Source organism: Sphaeramia orbicularis, chromosome 11, assembly GCF_902148855.1.
Source record: "Sphaeramia orbicularis chromosome 11, fSphaOr1.1, whole genome shotgun sequence".
Taxonomy (NCBI): Eukaryota; Metazoa; Chordata; class Actinopteri; order Kurtiformes; family Apogonidae; genus Sphaeramia; species Sphaeramia orbicularis.
Genome location: NC_043967.1, coordinates 15,735,055 through 15,749,832, shown reverse-complemented (window position 1 = coordinate 15,749,832; position 14,778 = coordinate 15,735,055). Strand labels below are relative to the sequence as shown.

The 14,778-nt window shown below is 35.6% G+C and overlaps 1 protein-coding gene across 3 annotated transcripts in view; it reads right to left on the bottom strand.

Annotated features, from left to right (window-relative positions):
* tbc1d5 (TBC1 domain family, member 5) overlaps positions 1–9,004 on the bottom strand; it is a 36,149-nt gene extending 27,145 nt beyond the window's left edge. For 2 of the 3 annotated variants that reach the window (XM_030146678.1, XM_030146680.1), the window contains exons 1-3: positions 8,930–8,991; positions 5,913–5,992; positions 1,358–1,409 (exon numbers count right to left, since the gene is read on the bottom strand). The gene's annotated coding sequence lies outside the window, so the exon portion shown is untranslated. Of the gene's footprint in view, positions 1–1,357; positions 1,410–5,912; positions 5,993–8,929 lie in introns of all 3 variants that reach the window. The other variant, XM_030146679.1, reaches the window with a different exon arrangement.
* Between the last annotated feature and the right edge of the window lie 5,774 nt (positions 9,005–14,778).

Genomic DNA, 14,778 nt, shown 5'->3' with positions numbered 1-14,778 from the left:
GATTTTACGGAGGAAAGTTTTGTGATATAGTATTAAATCCTGTTCTGATCAAATAAAAATTTGTTTAGTATTTGTGCATATTTCTGGTATAATTAAATTTTTCCAGGAAATAATGTCTTAAAAGAAGAAACAAAAGAAACAAAAAATATTGCCTTGTTGACAGTATCGTGATGTATTGTGATATATCGTATCGTGGTCCTAGTATTGTGATTTGTATCGTATTGCCAGATTCTTGCCAATACACACTCCTACTCCCCAGGGATTGAAATTTTGTTTTAAATGACAATACTAGTAATACCAGTAAACCTGTCTGTGCCGCAAAATTGAAGCTCAGTACTAGGGCTGTGCGGTCTTAATGTCTTAGATTGCGATCAATCTTAATTTGTCATATGATCTACTTTTCAGAAGGACCATAGATAGTGTTACAAAAAAATAACTACACTATTAAAACCTTCCTCTGCAGCCAGCCTTGGTTTTCCATGGCCTGTTTATTAGTTTAATTACAGAGACCCTTATGGGCTGTAGCATTATTGTCTCCAACACACGTTGCTAGGCTAGCGGGTTTATTGCAATTTGTCTATAGTGATATTTTAGCATCAGTCTGCAGTTAAGTGTTTGGGTTTAGTCCGTATTAACCTGCAGAGTTTGTGCAACATGGTTTGTTGGTGAAGAAATAATGAAGAATTTCTGTGGGTCTATCAGCTGCAGGCTCTGCTTCTGAACTCTGATGTGCAGTAATTCTAGTTTATACAGATGTTTTAGACTTAAGCTAGTGTGAAAAGATTAACTGATTAGAAAACAGGGCAAAATGGGCCACCACAATCTTAGTAATTAATGGAAACATATGATTGTGTTTGATTTCATCTAAATATTGTTAAAATATAATATTTTCAGTCCAAAATTAGTTTCTAGTCAGATAATAACCTATGTAAAAGCCATCACACACAGCCTACAGCTCCAGAAACCAGAGAAAACTAGGTGAAAACTTAGTTTGGATGTAACTTTCCTGTATTTTAACAGAGATTGTGAGTTATCAGATAATGATTCGACCTCAAAAGATCATCATATGATTTTTTTGGCCAGATCATTACTTGAAACTCAGGCCTACTCGTGGTTTTGTTGTATAACTTAAGAACCTCCAAAAAGCTGCATCTCCTTATACCTTTCTTTCCGAACCACCTCACAAATCCTGATAAGACAGACCTGCGATCAGAGCATATGCTGATAGACGTTTTTGAACTATGACCTCTCAGCAGAAGGACTCAGGCAAAAACTCTATCTACTGCAATCAGTAAACCACCGAGCTGCAAAATTTACAGCAATAATCAGCCTTGAACTGGTTCATCTGTTTACTTACTGTCACAGCCTTGTGATTCTCCTCAGCCAAGACTCAGAAGAAAGGGATGTTTCTGCAGGAAAAAGAACAAGCGCAAATCAAACTTAACACTTTCAACACAAGGGGAAATAATTGGCTCTTAAATGACTCAAGCAGAATCACTTTTATAAACAACATGTGTATAGCTAATGGAAATACAGCAAAGAACAAAGACAACTAGATTAATAATGATGAGGAATAAATATGTATGAATATCAGAGCAGTGTACCAGTAACTTCTCATTCTTCTCTCACTGTTATGATCACAAACAGGAATTACAGTTTCTCCTTTTGCTTTTGACACAATTTTATTGCAAGAAATAAAACTCTAACACTGATTACAGCTAGTGAAGAATGGCTTAGATTAACCATAAGCACTTGCTGCCTGATGCCTTGCCATGCTCACTGTGATATATTAAACATAACCAGTTATGCTAATTAGGTCATTAAAGCTGGCAAATTATTGCATTAATTAAATATTTTGACGTCAACAGACTGGACTGCGCATAAGACGCAGCCTGTATTAATTGTGTTTCTGAAGTTATTAAGGAACCATTACAGTTTCAAGAAAATTTGTTCCTCATAATGCAAATATATGTATGCTCACATGGTGCTTCACAATGTAATGAGATGATCATCACTGCAGGGGAAGTGTGATGTGACTATGTTTCTGTTTACAGTAATAAGTGTCTAAACTCTGATCATTTCCTGCATGCGAGAGAATGGAGGCAAATAGAGAAAAAACATAATTCTGAAAAGTCATGCAAGGGTGCAAAGCAGCATTTCTGGAGAATAAAGCGCATGTATACAGTTTACAGAGATGTTTTTGTTAATCTGCCTATGACTTTTAACAGCCGAACATGATGTCTACAGATTGTCAAGCGAGAGGTAAAGACTGCAGCTCCAAAGTGAAATGAAAGTTGCAGCAGCTCAAAAGTGAAACCGCTGAAAGCCACTAGATGTTGGCTCTAAAAAAAGGCCCGGGTTCTTACATGGTATAGTGGACGACGGAACCATAACATCACCCAAGTCAGTGGTTTGCAATCTGGCCATCACCACATTGACTTTTTGGAGCCAGAAATGACCATATTTGGACAAAATGGACAGAACTACTTGAGGCCATAGGTTCAGAGTTGAGAGACCGCTAAGGGCTGGTTTAATGCCTCACTAAAACAGTAAACTTCATCTAGTATTGCGTAACAATGTCATTTTACAATCTTGTTAGTTGAGACTGTTATCCACAAGTACAATGAAGCTGTCTGTCAGGAAAAAAAAAATTAAGTAAACCAAAACTCAAAACTAGGCTGGTGAGTTAACTGCTATAAAGATCCATCCATGAAAGCAATAAAATTAATTAAATAAAAAAAAATGAGACCTGAATAACTCCTGGAAAAAATATTATTTACTTGAGATGTTTAGTAATAAGTTCAATGTATGTCTATGGGAGTCAGAGCTGTTGGGATAAACCTAAAATGGCTGTTCCCTGTATGACAACAAAAAGATATTTCCAACACTGGCTTAATCTCCGAGTCAAGGTCCATACAACTTGCCAGGGTCCCATCGACTGGAGTCATTCTGGTCACATTAGTATTATTTAGAACCTCTAAGAACTGTTTCCGGTGGTCCATCTGGAATGTATTGACTTCATTATTGAGCGATTATTAGGCTGATAGATGGTTTTGATTATTAGGTGCATATGACAGCTCTGACTTTCACATCTTCTGTTTATAGTCATTAAATGAATTTGCTGTTGAGAGGTTTTCTGTGTCATTAAGTTAGCATTTACCATTAGGTCATGTATCACTATCACATATTGCATTGTAGTGCAGCTGCTAAACCATTTCATCTGAATATGGTCACCTCTACGTCCAAAAAAAAGTCAGCATGGAGTCAAAATGCAAACTTCCAGACTCAGTTTCACTTTCATTTACAAGGAGCAAAAAAGGGGACAAATTATTTTGAATGCTGACACTAGAAAAAACTTCTTTCTTTTTTTTTTTTTTAAACCCGGTGATTACAAAAGACTTATTTTTCTCAAATAAATAAGTCATTGATTCCAGTGACACACTTATGGCTGACCACAAAAATCAACCAAAAACCTTCCTTAAATAATTAAATACATTATAAAACTCCAGCAAATTCATTGTGAAGTTTCTGCTTGATAAACACTGAACTCTCCACTTTCTGCCAAACAGTTCTGGGAAAAGTTTTTCTGTCACAATCTAGGTTAACCAATTCTGCCTCCATTCTTTATCCGGCTTGAGATTATTCCATGTTTATGAATATGGTTAGCCTAATACACAAGCCTAAAGAAAAGCACGTTTCCACCGAGTATTATGTTGCCTTTCGCTTTATTAATTGTGGAAATAACACAACAAAGGCATCTCTTAAACCTATTAACCGTGTGAATGGAATACCGCTCGATAAATCAGCAGCGTATGCCATTAAAATAGAAATAATTTTATATGCATAATGTATGTGCCTGTTTTCTTAGGAAACATCTGTTCTCCTCGAAGACTAATGCTCTCCTTAAGTCAGAGGAATTTTTCTCCCTTCTCTCATAAAAAGGACATTATCCCATTAAATAATCGGAACTAATCCACAACTATAGGAAGCAGAGAGGAATGTTGGGAGTAAGTATTGCCATCAATAGCCTGTTGTCTTACTTTAAAAGGTCACCGTGAAAAATTTATACAGATCTCTTGAGCAATTAAATGTAACACAACTAACTTCTGACAGAATATTCATTCATAATCAGCAAAGTGTCAAAAGATATTCCCCACAGGCCTGCGAACGCATCCAGTGCTTCGTTGACTCTTTCCAAAAATAAAAAGTCATTCTCAACTTTTGCAAAGGCCTTCAAAGATTTCTCATTGCTACTTGTGCTTTGAGGAAGCATGTCTTTGGTGTATGTGTGTGTGTGTGTGTGTGTGGACGCCTCTGTAAGTAAAAGACTCAAGGCCTCACTGTGTTAGCACAATTCTGCCCTGAAGCTAGTCTTCTCTTGGCCCTCTGCTTCCTTCATTACTGCATCCCAGAGTGAAAACGACATCCTAACTTTACTACACAATAATCAACGCAAATTAGCTTCTGCATAATTTAATCCTCAGCACCTGGAGACACCTCAATTATTCAAAACACGAATCTTTCATGAAATAATCAAATCAATACATAATGAAATGCATAAATAAATCAGCAGACAAATAACACCGCGTCCATCTGTTCTGAGGTAGAAGATCTGTTCCTGGGATTTACATCAGGAAGCTAAATCCAAACTGTAGCTGTTCCATTAGATTGTTGCCAACATTATGCCTTTTTGACCAATTACTTTTTCCATTTCAAAATGATCGCCTTAGGCAATTGTTCAAGCGACTATCGTAGATGTCTGGATTGTGTAAAGAACGCAGAGAGTCAGCGAGCCTCGTTTCCTGCATCTTCCCTTTAACAATCCTCATTGACATGTGTTTTACCTTTCACTTCCCTTCATGCACACAGAACTGCAAATTTGACTGAACGTAAACATACAACTTTTTCCTACTTGTAGTTTTCTGTAAATTAAAAAAAAATCCATTCTTAAATTTTTACAGAATATTTGAGTTTTGCATAAGTGCTGACTGGTAAATCAGTTTCGTTAATGCTGCATGATTTCCTTGTATTTTTTCCTCAGCCATGCTGCTCTGTGTTTTCCTCTGTTACACTACACAGCGTGCGGACATACCTCAATACTACATGCTCAAGACCCAATGAATCGACTGCCGAATTTGTTGCCAGCTCTTTTAATAATCAATTTGGATCAATTTAATCAATTCATTGTTGCAACACTAATGACAACACAAAACACTACCTAAAACTAGATCTGTCACAGTTATTATATAAGCACTATATTGCAGTTGTTTCAGCTACAGATTATGTGTACAGTTGTTGCTACATTGATAAAATCATCTCCATTCACCTGTATATGAATAGCTGACTAAAATTAATAGAAGTAACATTTTATCATTATTTCACATCATATTCCATCATTTGACCTATGAAATCCCTGAAATCGTCTTGTTGCACCCCATTCTTCTACTACTGTGAGTTAATGACCTAAGCTCCACTAACTATGAATATACCACTAACAATAATTTACGCTAACATACAGATGTTTCTGCATTTCAAATGGGCTCGATTGATTTAATGTTGGTTGTAAAGTGAAATACCACAAAAATACAAAGGGGAACTCATAACTTTTCTATATTTTTGTCATGTTACATCTGGCACGTTCAGTTATTAATAACAAAAGTAAAACAAATTTAATTAATGTAATATGCTCGAAAATTCTATGGCAATCCATTACTCTTCTTCATGAGATTTAAATGCATATAATTACATTATTATTGGACTTATAGTAGATCAGCAGCATAAATTTAACAAAACAGGCAATATTATCATTAGTTCTAATTATGTGAATGACAGTTAATCAAATTTCAATATCATGACAGCCCTAACTGAAATATAATTAATACCAAGAACCATTTTATTTCCACAAAGCATACCTTCACACTCAGCATGTGAATACTTGGCCAATCAGAAGAAGCCCCCGCTGGCGGTCAGCTTGGTGCCGATGTGGTGGAAACTGTAAGGTCAGCAGGTACGGCAGGTGATGAAAGAGAGAAGAGCAAGGAAAAATGTGTTATGAAAAAAATCTCTCATTTCTAATTATTCTGGATTGCAGAGAGACAAACACAGATAAAAGCACATAACAGTGTTGTGGATTTATCACAAATCACGTTACAGATTTGCCTCATATCACACAGTCCTAATTTGCACAACAGCGAATCAGCAATGGCAAGATGTGGATTTCCAAATGCAACTTCTAACATGACGCAATTAACTATTACTATACCACACCTCTTCTTCAGGAACTTAGCCATGCTTTGCTCAAGACAAACAGTGATTACTTACTTAGTTTATTAGCTAATACACAATTAAGTGTTCTTTTAATCACTGTTTAACTAATAACACAAACACAAAGGAACATTTAATGGCTCTTGTAGGAGAAAATGTATCAGCTCCCTTTGTAGTGGTGAACTTTTACCAAATTTGGGTCAGTAATAAAGAAAGAAATAAAAGAAGTAAGTCAAAAGTGGCAGTAGTTCAAAAGACACTTGAGTCAAAATGTGAAATTCTATGAATTAATGAGAGAATAGGTATTACTCAAAAGGAATGTTTGTCCCTCAGCTACAAGTTCTACTGCGAAACATTGCAAATTAGAGTACACTCACTTAACAGTTTCCTTCTAGTGTAAGATTTACATATCTATTATATACAAATACATAAACATATGTAAAAACTTTAACATGTATCTTGAAACATGGGTCAGACCGCACTTTAGTCATTTGTTTTCCATTTCATCAAATCAAAGTATTAAAGACTTATCATTATTTATCTCTGAAGAAGATCATTTCCAAATAATTGGAGACTGGCATCATCTATGATGGACAATTTTTGCAGTTCTTTAGAGTTTTTATTAACCAGAAAAAGCAACTGATTCACAGCAAAAATAATTGTTAAAGGCAGTTCTATTCTACTCCTGAACAGCTGCAGTTAGCTCAAAGCTCACTGGCGTACAGGCACAAAGGCTAAACTATTCTGAAACTAAACCAAGATTAGTCAATTGTGTTAAATGTTTTTGACTGAAAGACTCTCCGAATTTATACTTAGAGACATCTGACTGAACAGCAAATTTCTGTCCAAATGACTAATCTGGAGCCTCTTCATTTCTCTCAGAAACCTCAACTTCAAGTATAGGCTACTACAAATGTCTTTACACATCAGCCTATCCTGTCTACTATTTGTACACATCAGATCCAATACTACCAGAAAGGTAAAAATATGTCCCGAAAGAGGAGAAAAAGATCAGAGCATTCAGAAAACAGTAATTAGACAAACAGACCACCAAAGTCAGAGTGGCATATTGCAGTTTAGTCAAACCGAAACACCCCAGTTAAACAAACTCACATGCCTCTACTTCAGTACACAGCTCTCACCCCGGAGCCTCTCCAGTCACATGCTCCACAAGAGGCTGAGAACATGCCTGGGACTGTAACCTTGGCAAATACCATGAATTTGCTGGGTCTTGACTGATTCAATTACGGAATACATGAGGAGACATTTTACTCATGAAATCTGACAGATGTCTTACTGTACACCAAGACCAGAGTGGCAGTTCAAAAGGCGGGTGTCTAGAAAAACTCCAAGATAAAGAGAGAGTTTGGAAATGATCAACTCTACATGACAGTAAGAGTCGTCTTTTTCTGTCTCATAAGATTTGTTTTCCAGTCTAGGATCTACTTAATGATTCCAAAACCTTAAAGGAAGAAAACACTGAAAATCACTTGTTGGTTGAACTGTGCATAATCTTAAGATAAAAAAGGCTGGGAAACACATTAAGTGAATTCAGAAACTTATAAATTACATATTAATAGTGTTTTAATATGCAAATTTAGCGCTTTATGCACACATACATATCTATTAGTATTGATCATTTTTTTCTGCTATACTATTTCTTATACTCGCAGGAAGCAACTCTAACACACAACAATTTCACCTAGGGTTAATAAAGTATTCTGATTAAAAAAAAAACAAAACACACATACATTGCAGTTTACAGGAACAGACTGTGATGGTCAAGCATCGCACATGACCCCACCATTGACAGACTACAGAGCAGTTCCTCTCTCTGTGATCCTCAGTGTGGGTGAGTTCAGTAAAAGTGGGCCAGTATACTGAGTCAGCTTCACAGTGAACAGACTGGTTTATGTTTGTTCCTCCTTTCTGCAGAGTTGTAACAGTCAAGTGCACAGTCTTTGATTTCCTTTTAGTATCAAATATGTTGATCTCTAGTCTGAAACGGTCTCTGCGAACTTGCCCTGCACACATAGCTGAACTAGGTCAGGTCTTGGCAGGAGAGGTGTGTGAAAGCTGCAGTAAACCGTGCAGGGTAAGCAGGGAGATGTGGCTAAACCTCTGCACTGCTCTGAACCAGAACCACACAGGAGGGGAGGCTTAATGCACATGATAGTGGCTAACCTTTTTAGCTTTGATGAACATCTCCACAAATATTCAGGAAGGATACACTTAATACAGCTATTATCAGGTAAACAATGGATGCAGAACCCGTTTTGGTGCAAAATAACTCTGGGGATTATCGATGCAGGCAGGGCAAGACGCCAAACGTTAGCTAGCTTGTATCTTGTGTCGGCTAACAATGCTAACAAGACAGCAGAGTTAGCTAGTTAAAAGCACATTGGAATGTCATAGTTGTCAGTATCTGCAGAAAAAATGTATATTAATGACAGCAGGTGGCTATGCTAATGTCACTTTCGCTTGAGTGTTAGCAAGTTAGAACCGAGCCGAAGCACGGACGGGCCTGGCGCTACTTCCGACAAAAAAAAAGTCCGGACGCGTTCTCTGACACACGCAAAACGCACGCGCACGGACTAAGACGAGGCGTAATAGAGCCGTGGTATAGTCAGCAGATATTTCTGTGGTTTATGTGAGGTTTAGGTACCTGTTAGGATCATGCGGGACTCCTCATTTCTGCTGTGTCGGAGTGTCTGCTGATTTGTAAACAGTAGCGGGTCAGGCGGAAGTACTGAGACCCAGCTGACTGGTCACGTGACCGGCGAACGGTTTGCAGGTAGTTTCGTTACTGACATGCGCACTGGGGATTATTTGAAAGTATTCTTGTTATATTCATATTTTTTGTATGTTCTATTGTTGAATAATAAATGCATTCTTCAATAAAAAAAAAAAAAAAAAAAAATAATAATAATAATAATAATAATAATAGTAATAAAAAATTGTCAACATTTTGTTTTGGTGTAGTCAACTATTTTTTGAAATAATGACCACTTCTTCCACGTCTTACTAAAAACTAAATTAATGAAAAGTAATTGCCCATGTAAAGAGAAATGTGGTGATCTGAGCTAATCAGTCTTAACCACTAAAGACATTTACAGCCACGTCTATCTAATGCACAGGTGTCAAACATGCAGCCCGGGGGCCAAATCTGGCCCACCTAAAGGATCCAATCTGGCCCGTGGGATGGATTTGTGAAATACAAAAATTACACTTAAGATATTAACAATCGAGGATGTCAAAATCATTTTAATTCAGATTACACATGCAGTCCAATTAGATCTCAAGTGGGTCAGAACCAGTAAAATACTATCATATTAAACCTATAAATAATGAAAAAAGCAAATTTTATCTTTGTTTTAGTGTAAAACAAAAAAAAAGAGTAAAATTATATGGACATGTTTATATTAAAAACTGTTATTTTACAAAAAATGTGGAAAACCTGAAATGTCTTAAGATAAGTAAATGCAATTTTACCAATATTTGGCCTGTTATTAAATGCTTCATGCATTTATAATTGTAATGTAAGTTGTAAAGCACATGTGTCACTGATAAACTGATAATCTGAGGCATAATATTGTTAAAATTGGACTTGTTTTCTTGAGATGTTTCCAGTTGTTTGTGTTGTTCAGATTTTTGTAGATGTTAAAAAAAAAAAAAATCTTGAATTAAGAAAAAAATCTTGAATTAAGCAAAAAAAAAAAAAAAATCTTGACTGAAGCAAAAAAAAAAAATCTTGAATTAAGCAAAAAAAAAAAAAAATCTTTAATTAACCAAAAAAAAAAAAAAAAAAAAAAAAAATCTTGAATTAAGCAAAAAATCTTGAATTAAACAAAAAATCTTGAATTAAGCAAAATAAAAAATCTTGAATTAAGCAAATAAATAATAATACAAATCTTGAATTAAGCAAAAAAAAAATAAAATTTTGAATTAAGCAAAAAAAATCTAATAATAATTGTATATTGTTAAAATTGGACCTTTTTGTTTCTTAAGATGTTACCAGTTGTTTGTGTTATTCAGATTTTTGTAGATGTTAACATTATCATAATTTAATAATTTTTAAAACTTTTTTCCACTGTTATTATTTTACTGGTCCGGCCCACTTGAGATCATATTGGGCTGAATGTGGCCCCTGAACTAAAATGAGTTTGACACCCCTGATCTAATGCATCTACTAATCTAATATGTTTAATAACATTTGAACCACGTATCCTTTCAATGAATTATTTTAGTTAAAATGCAGGTTCTCAAATTGTAACTGACATCAGATATGGATGTTCACAATCTGTAGTGGACATGGAAGCGCTGTCACATTCTATAACATTTATCAATAAAGCTCATGTAGACTGATGCTCATTTATGTTCAATTATTGATGTACTTTGCTGGAAAAGTAACTTTTTCTATGTTTTTTTTCTGTATTATGATATGATAATCTTTGAATTTACTGTGAGCATCAGCATGATGAATAAATTAAATCTGGAAAAAGCACTTGATGTTTGCTGAAAAGTGCAAAAATGTGGAGGACATTATTGTAGTAAAAGTTGATAAATCCCTTGAATGTTGAGGAAAAAATCATTTGGAAGTCATCTCAAAAATTGTTCTAGGTTGTTATGGGTTAAGTGAACGGGAAGAATATGAAAACAAAGAATAGAATGACACAAATGAAAATGAATACAGTGCTTGAATATAAGTACAATGCCCCACCACCACCACACACACACACACACGCACACACACACACAAAAATACACACAAAAATACACACAAAGTGCTTATGTAATCTCATAATATCTGTTGCATTAATTTTTCTCACAAATCTTATAAATGATGGAAGGGCGGACTTCTGTGTAAAGGCTTCACCCGCACATCCCAAAGATTCTCTACGGACTTCAGGTCTGGAATCTGTGGAGGCCAATCCATGTGTGAAAATGATGTCTCATGCTCCTGAACCACTCTTTCACAATTTGATTCAGATGAATCCTGGTATTGTCATCTTGGAATGTATCTGTACCATCAGGAGGAAAACATCCACTAAAGGTCAGACCCGGTCATTCAGTATATTCAGGTTCATCAGCTGACCTCATGTTATAGACACATAATGTTGTTGAATCTAGATCAGACAAACTGAATCAACCCCAGATCATAACACTGTGCCCACAAGCTTGTACTGTAGGCACTAGGCATGATGGGTAATCCCTTCATCCACCTCTCTTCTCATCCTGATGAACACATCACTCTGGAACAGGGTCAATCTGGACTCAGACCACATGACCTTTTTATACTTAATCACAGTCCAGTCTTTATACTCTCTAGTTCATACATTTTAAGAGGAAAATGTGAGTAATAAAAGCACAATTTTTCTTAAAGCTTTTCTTATTTTTCAGATTACACATTTTTATGAATCTCCAAATGTGTTGATTTTTAATGCCTGTGATAAACTCAAGGACAACGATTAAATTCCTCCCTCTTGAGATAAATCAGCTCTTTACAACACTCTTGGGGTGCTACTAAAATGTATTGACACAAAGCTGAAAATGTTTTGCACATGTAAACAAATTATGCTTTTACAGGATATGATGTAAACTACCCTACAGTATACAAAGTAGTTAAATGAGCTCATGTACACCAATAAAATGCAGCACATGTTAACACAGAGTCCAATCCTTTTCAATACTCAACAAAACCCAAATATGTTTGACAAGTAATTCTCAAAAATGAAAACTAAATGATGTAAAATGTTATACAAGAGTGCAATTTAACCCATAAAAACCCAGGGGTACTTTTGTAGTAGTTTTCAAAAGAATTTTTCTCTATATTTAACCTTTTGTAAGTGATTTATCACCATTTATTGTACATAAGCCTCTTTATTTTAAGTTTTTTTCAGTGTAAATCATATATTTTCCTGTATGTAATTCACTGATCATGTAGATCAGGGGTGTCAAACTCATTTTAGTTCAGGGGCCACATTCAGCTCATTTTGATCTGAAGTGGGCCGAACCAGTAAAATAATAATATAATAATATAGAAATAATGTCAACTCCAAACTTTTCTCTGTGTTTTAGAGCGAAAGACGTAAATTTACATTATGAAAAGATTTACATCAACAATCTATCCTTTCAAAAGACATGAATAACATGAACAAACTGAAAAAATAAGTGTAATTTTAACAATATTCTGCCTCAGTTTATCATTTACACATGTACATTATAACTTACAGATCACAGTGGACCTATAAACACACAAAACATTTAATGACAGCCAGAATATTGTTAAAATTACACTTACTTCTTTTAAGACTTATTCACTTTTTTTTTTTTGGCAAAATTATACTTTGTTTTAGTGTAAATACATGAAAATATTTGCATTTACAAAGTAAAAAATTTGGAGTTCTCATTATTTATATGTTATTATGATAGTATTTTACTTGTCTGACCCACTTTAGATTGAATTGTTCTGAATGTGGAACCTGAAATAAAAGGATTGTTAATATCTTAGTGTAGATTTTGCACTTCACAAATCCATCCCAAGGGCCGGACTGGACCCTTTGGCGGGCCGGATTTGGCCCCAGGGCCACATGTTTGACACCTGTGATGTAGATGTTCATAAAAGCTCAGAGTAAATTCAAAGGTTATCATACCAAATCAGAGGAAAAAAATTAGGAAAAAGTTACTTTTTCAGCAAAATGATCACTGAGTAAACATAAAAACAAGTATTTCCGTCCACTGTCATTGATCCAGCTCCATAGGTTTTTACTGGTGAGTCAATGTTATAGAAGATGACAGTGTTTCCGCGGTAACTACAGACCCTCTGAACGTCCAAATGGGTTATATCTGATGACCATGAAAAAATGAATAACTGTATTTTACACCAATTATTTTCAGTAGATGCTTTTGGTCGATGGTGTGTGTTTGGGTCTTTATGGGTTAAATTACCCTTAGATAAATCAAAACCCAAAAGAAAAGTGAATAAAGATGCAAGAAAAAGAGAAATAAGGAAGAAAAAGTGAGAAAGAATATTGATGTTAAGAGGCAGAGCCTTTAACATTTATCTTGTGAAGTGTTAAAGCACAAGGCACAGGGCCACACCACAGAGGAGGAACGAAATACGCCATGAATAAGCAAGGACACTGGAGGGGCTGAACAACATGAGGGTTAATTAAGACACTTTTATAGAGACTTAATTACAGCAATTTCAGAGGTCAGACAAGTCAAGTTTGTCTGTGGAGTGCTTTTAACAAACAGCCTCATTACAACTCTTTCCAACACAAGATGCAAAAAACAAACTAAGCCAAAGCAGCGTGACGGTCCTGATGGGAAAAAGCAGTTTGGAGAAATATAGAGGTGGTGACATTAAACAGCATTAATGAGACAAATGTGTGCACTTGCAAATGTGTGTGCTCGAGTGTTTGTGTGGTTTTGGGAATGAACACAAAGCAGTCATAATCATCATCATCAGCATTATCATCATCATCATCATCATCATCATCATAGGCATGGCATTTCAACAGCACCATTATCATCATTATTATAGCTAATATTACTGATGATGAGGCTTCATGGCCTCTTGTTGGCCCTGAATAAGGTATCGTCATGGAAACAGATGGCAGAAAAGAGCACAGTTTTATTGAATTACTCTATAAAATTCTGACCAAATGGAGCTTAAATGTTCCACAGTAGAAGCAGCAATGTGAAAAGTCCTAAGAAACAGAAAGGAGCAGAGGAGGAGAAAGAAAAGACAAATGAAAACAGAACTTCACATAAATAAAAGAAGAAAAGCAGCGTGAGGGGCATGTGATCTATAGAGACACGCAGAGCAACTGGTACTGAGAGCCCTGCTGATCACAGAAGAATACTGTCTGATGGCTGGACACAATGACACCGATTCACCGACACGGACATTCATATGTAAGAGGAATCATCAATGTTAAATCTATGAAACTAGTAGAGACAGTGGAAAGCAGAACCATTGATTAAATCTTTAATGGGTCTTTAACAGCAGGCTTCTGCTTGTCTAAAAATAGTGGTCTGATAAATGGGCTTCATCTCTTTTCTGTTTTACTTCTCATTGTTTCAAAGAGTCTCTTGCAGATGAATCCAACAGATATAACCTAAATTTAATTCCATGCACTGCTCCTTCTGAGTATATTCCAAGAATTATGGTGATATCACTCAGAACCTGGTTGAAGAGTTAAAAAGGAAGACAAAAAAAACACCTCTTTGTGTGTCGGGAAGAAGAAATAGCATGATGCCATCCCAGCGATCTGAGCCGACCACATGTGGTCTAAAACCTGCAGTTGAAAAACATCACATGACTCAGGTTGTATCAAAGGGAAAAGTTTCTAGATTCATTATGCATGTATGTCTTTGTCCATGCCTGGATGACAACCAGATATGTGTCAAGGGTCATGCCCAAAAACCCATAATGCTTTATTATTGTTTCATCATTTTTAAAGAAGAAATTATTTCAAATGGGGATTTCATATATCAGATGATAACGTA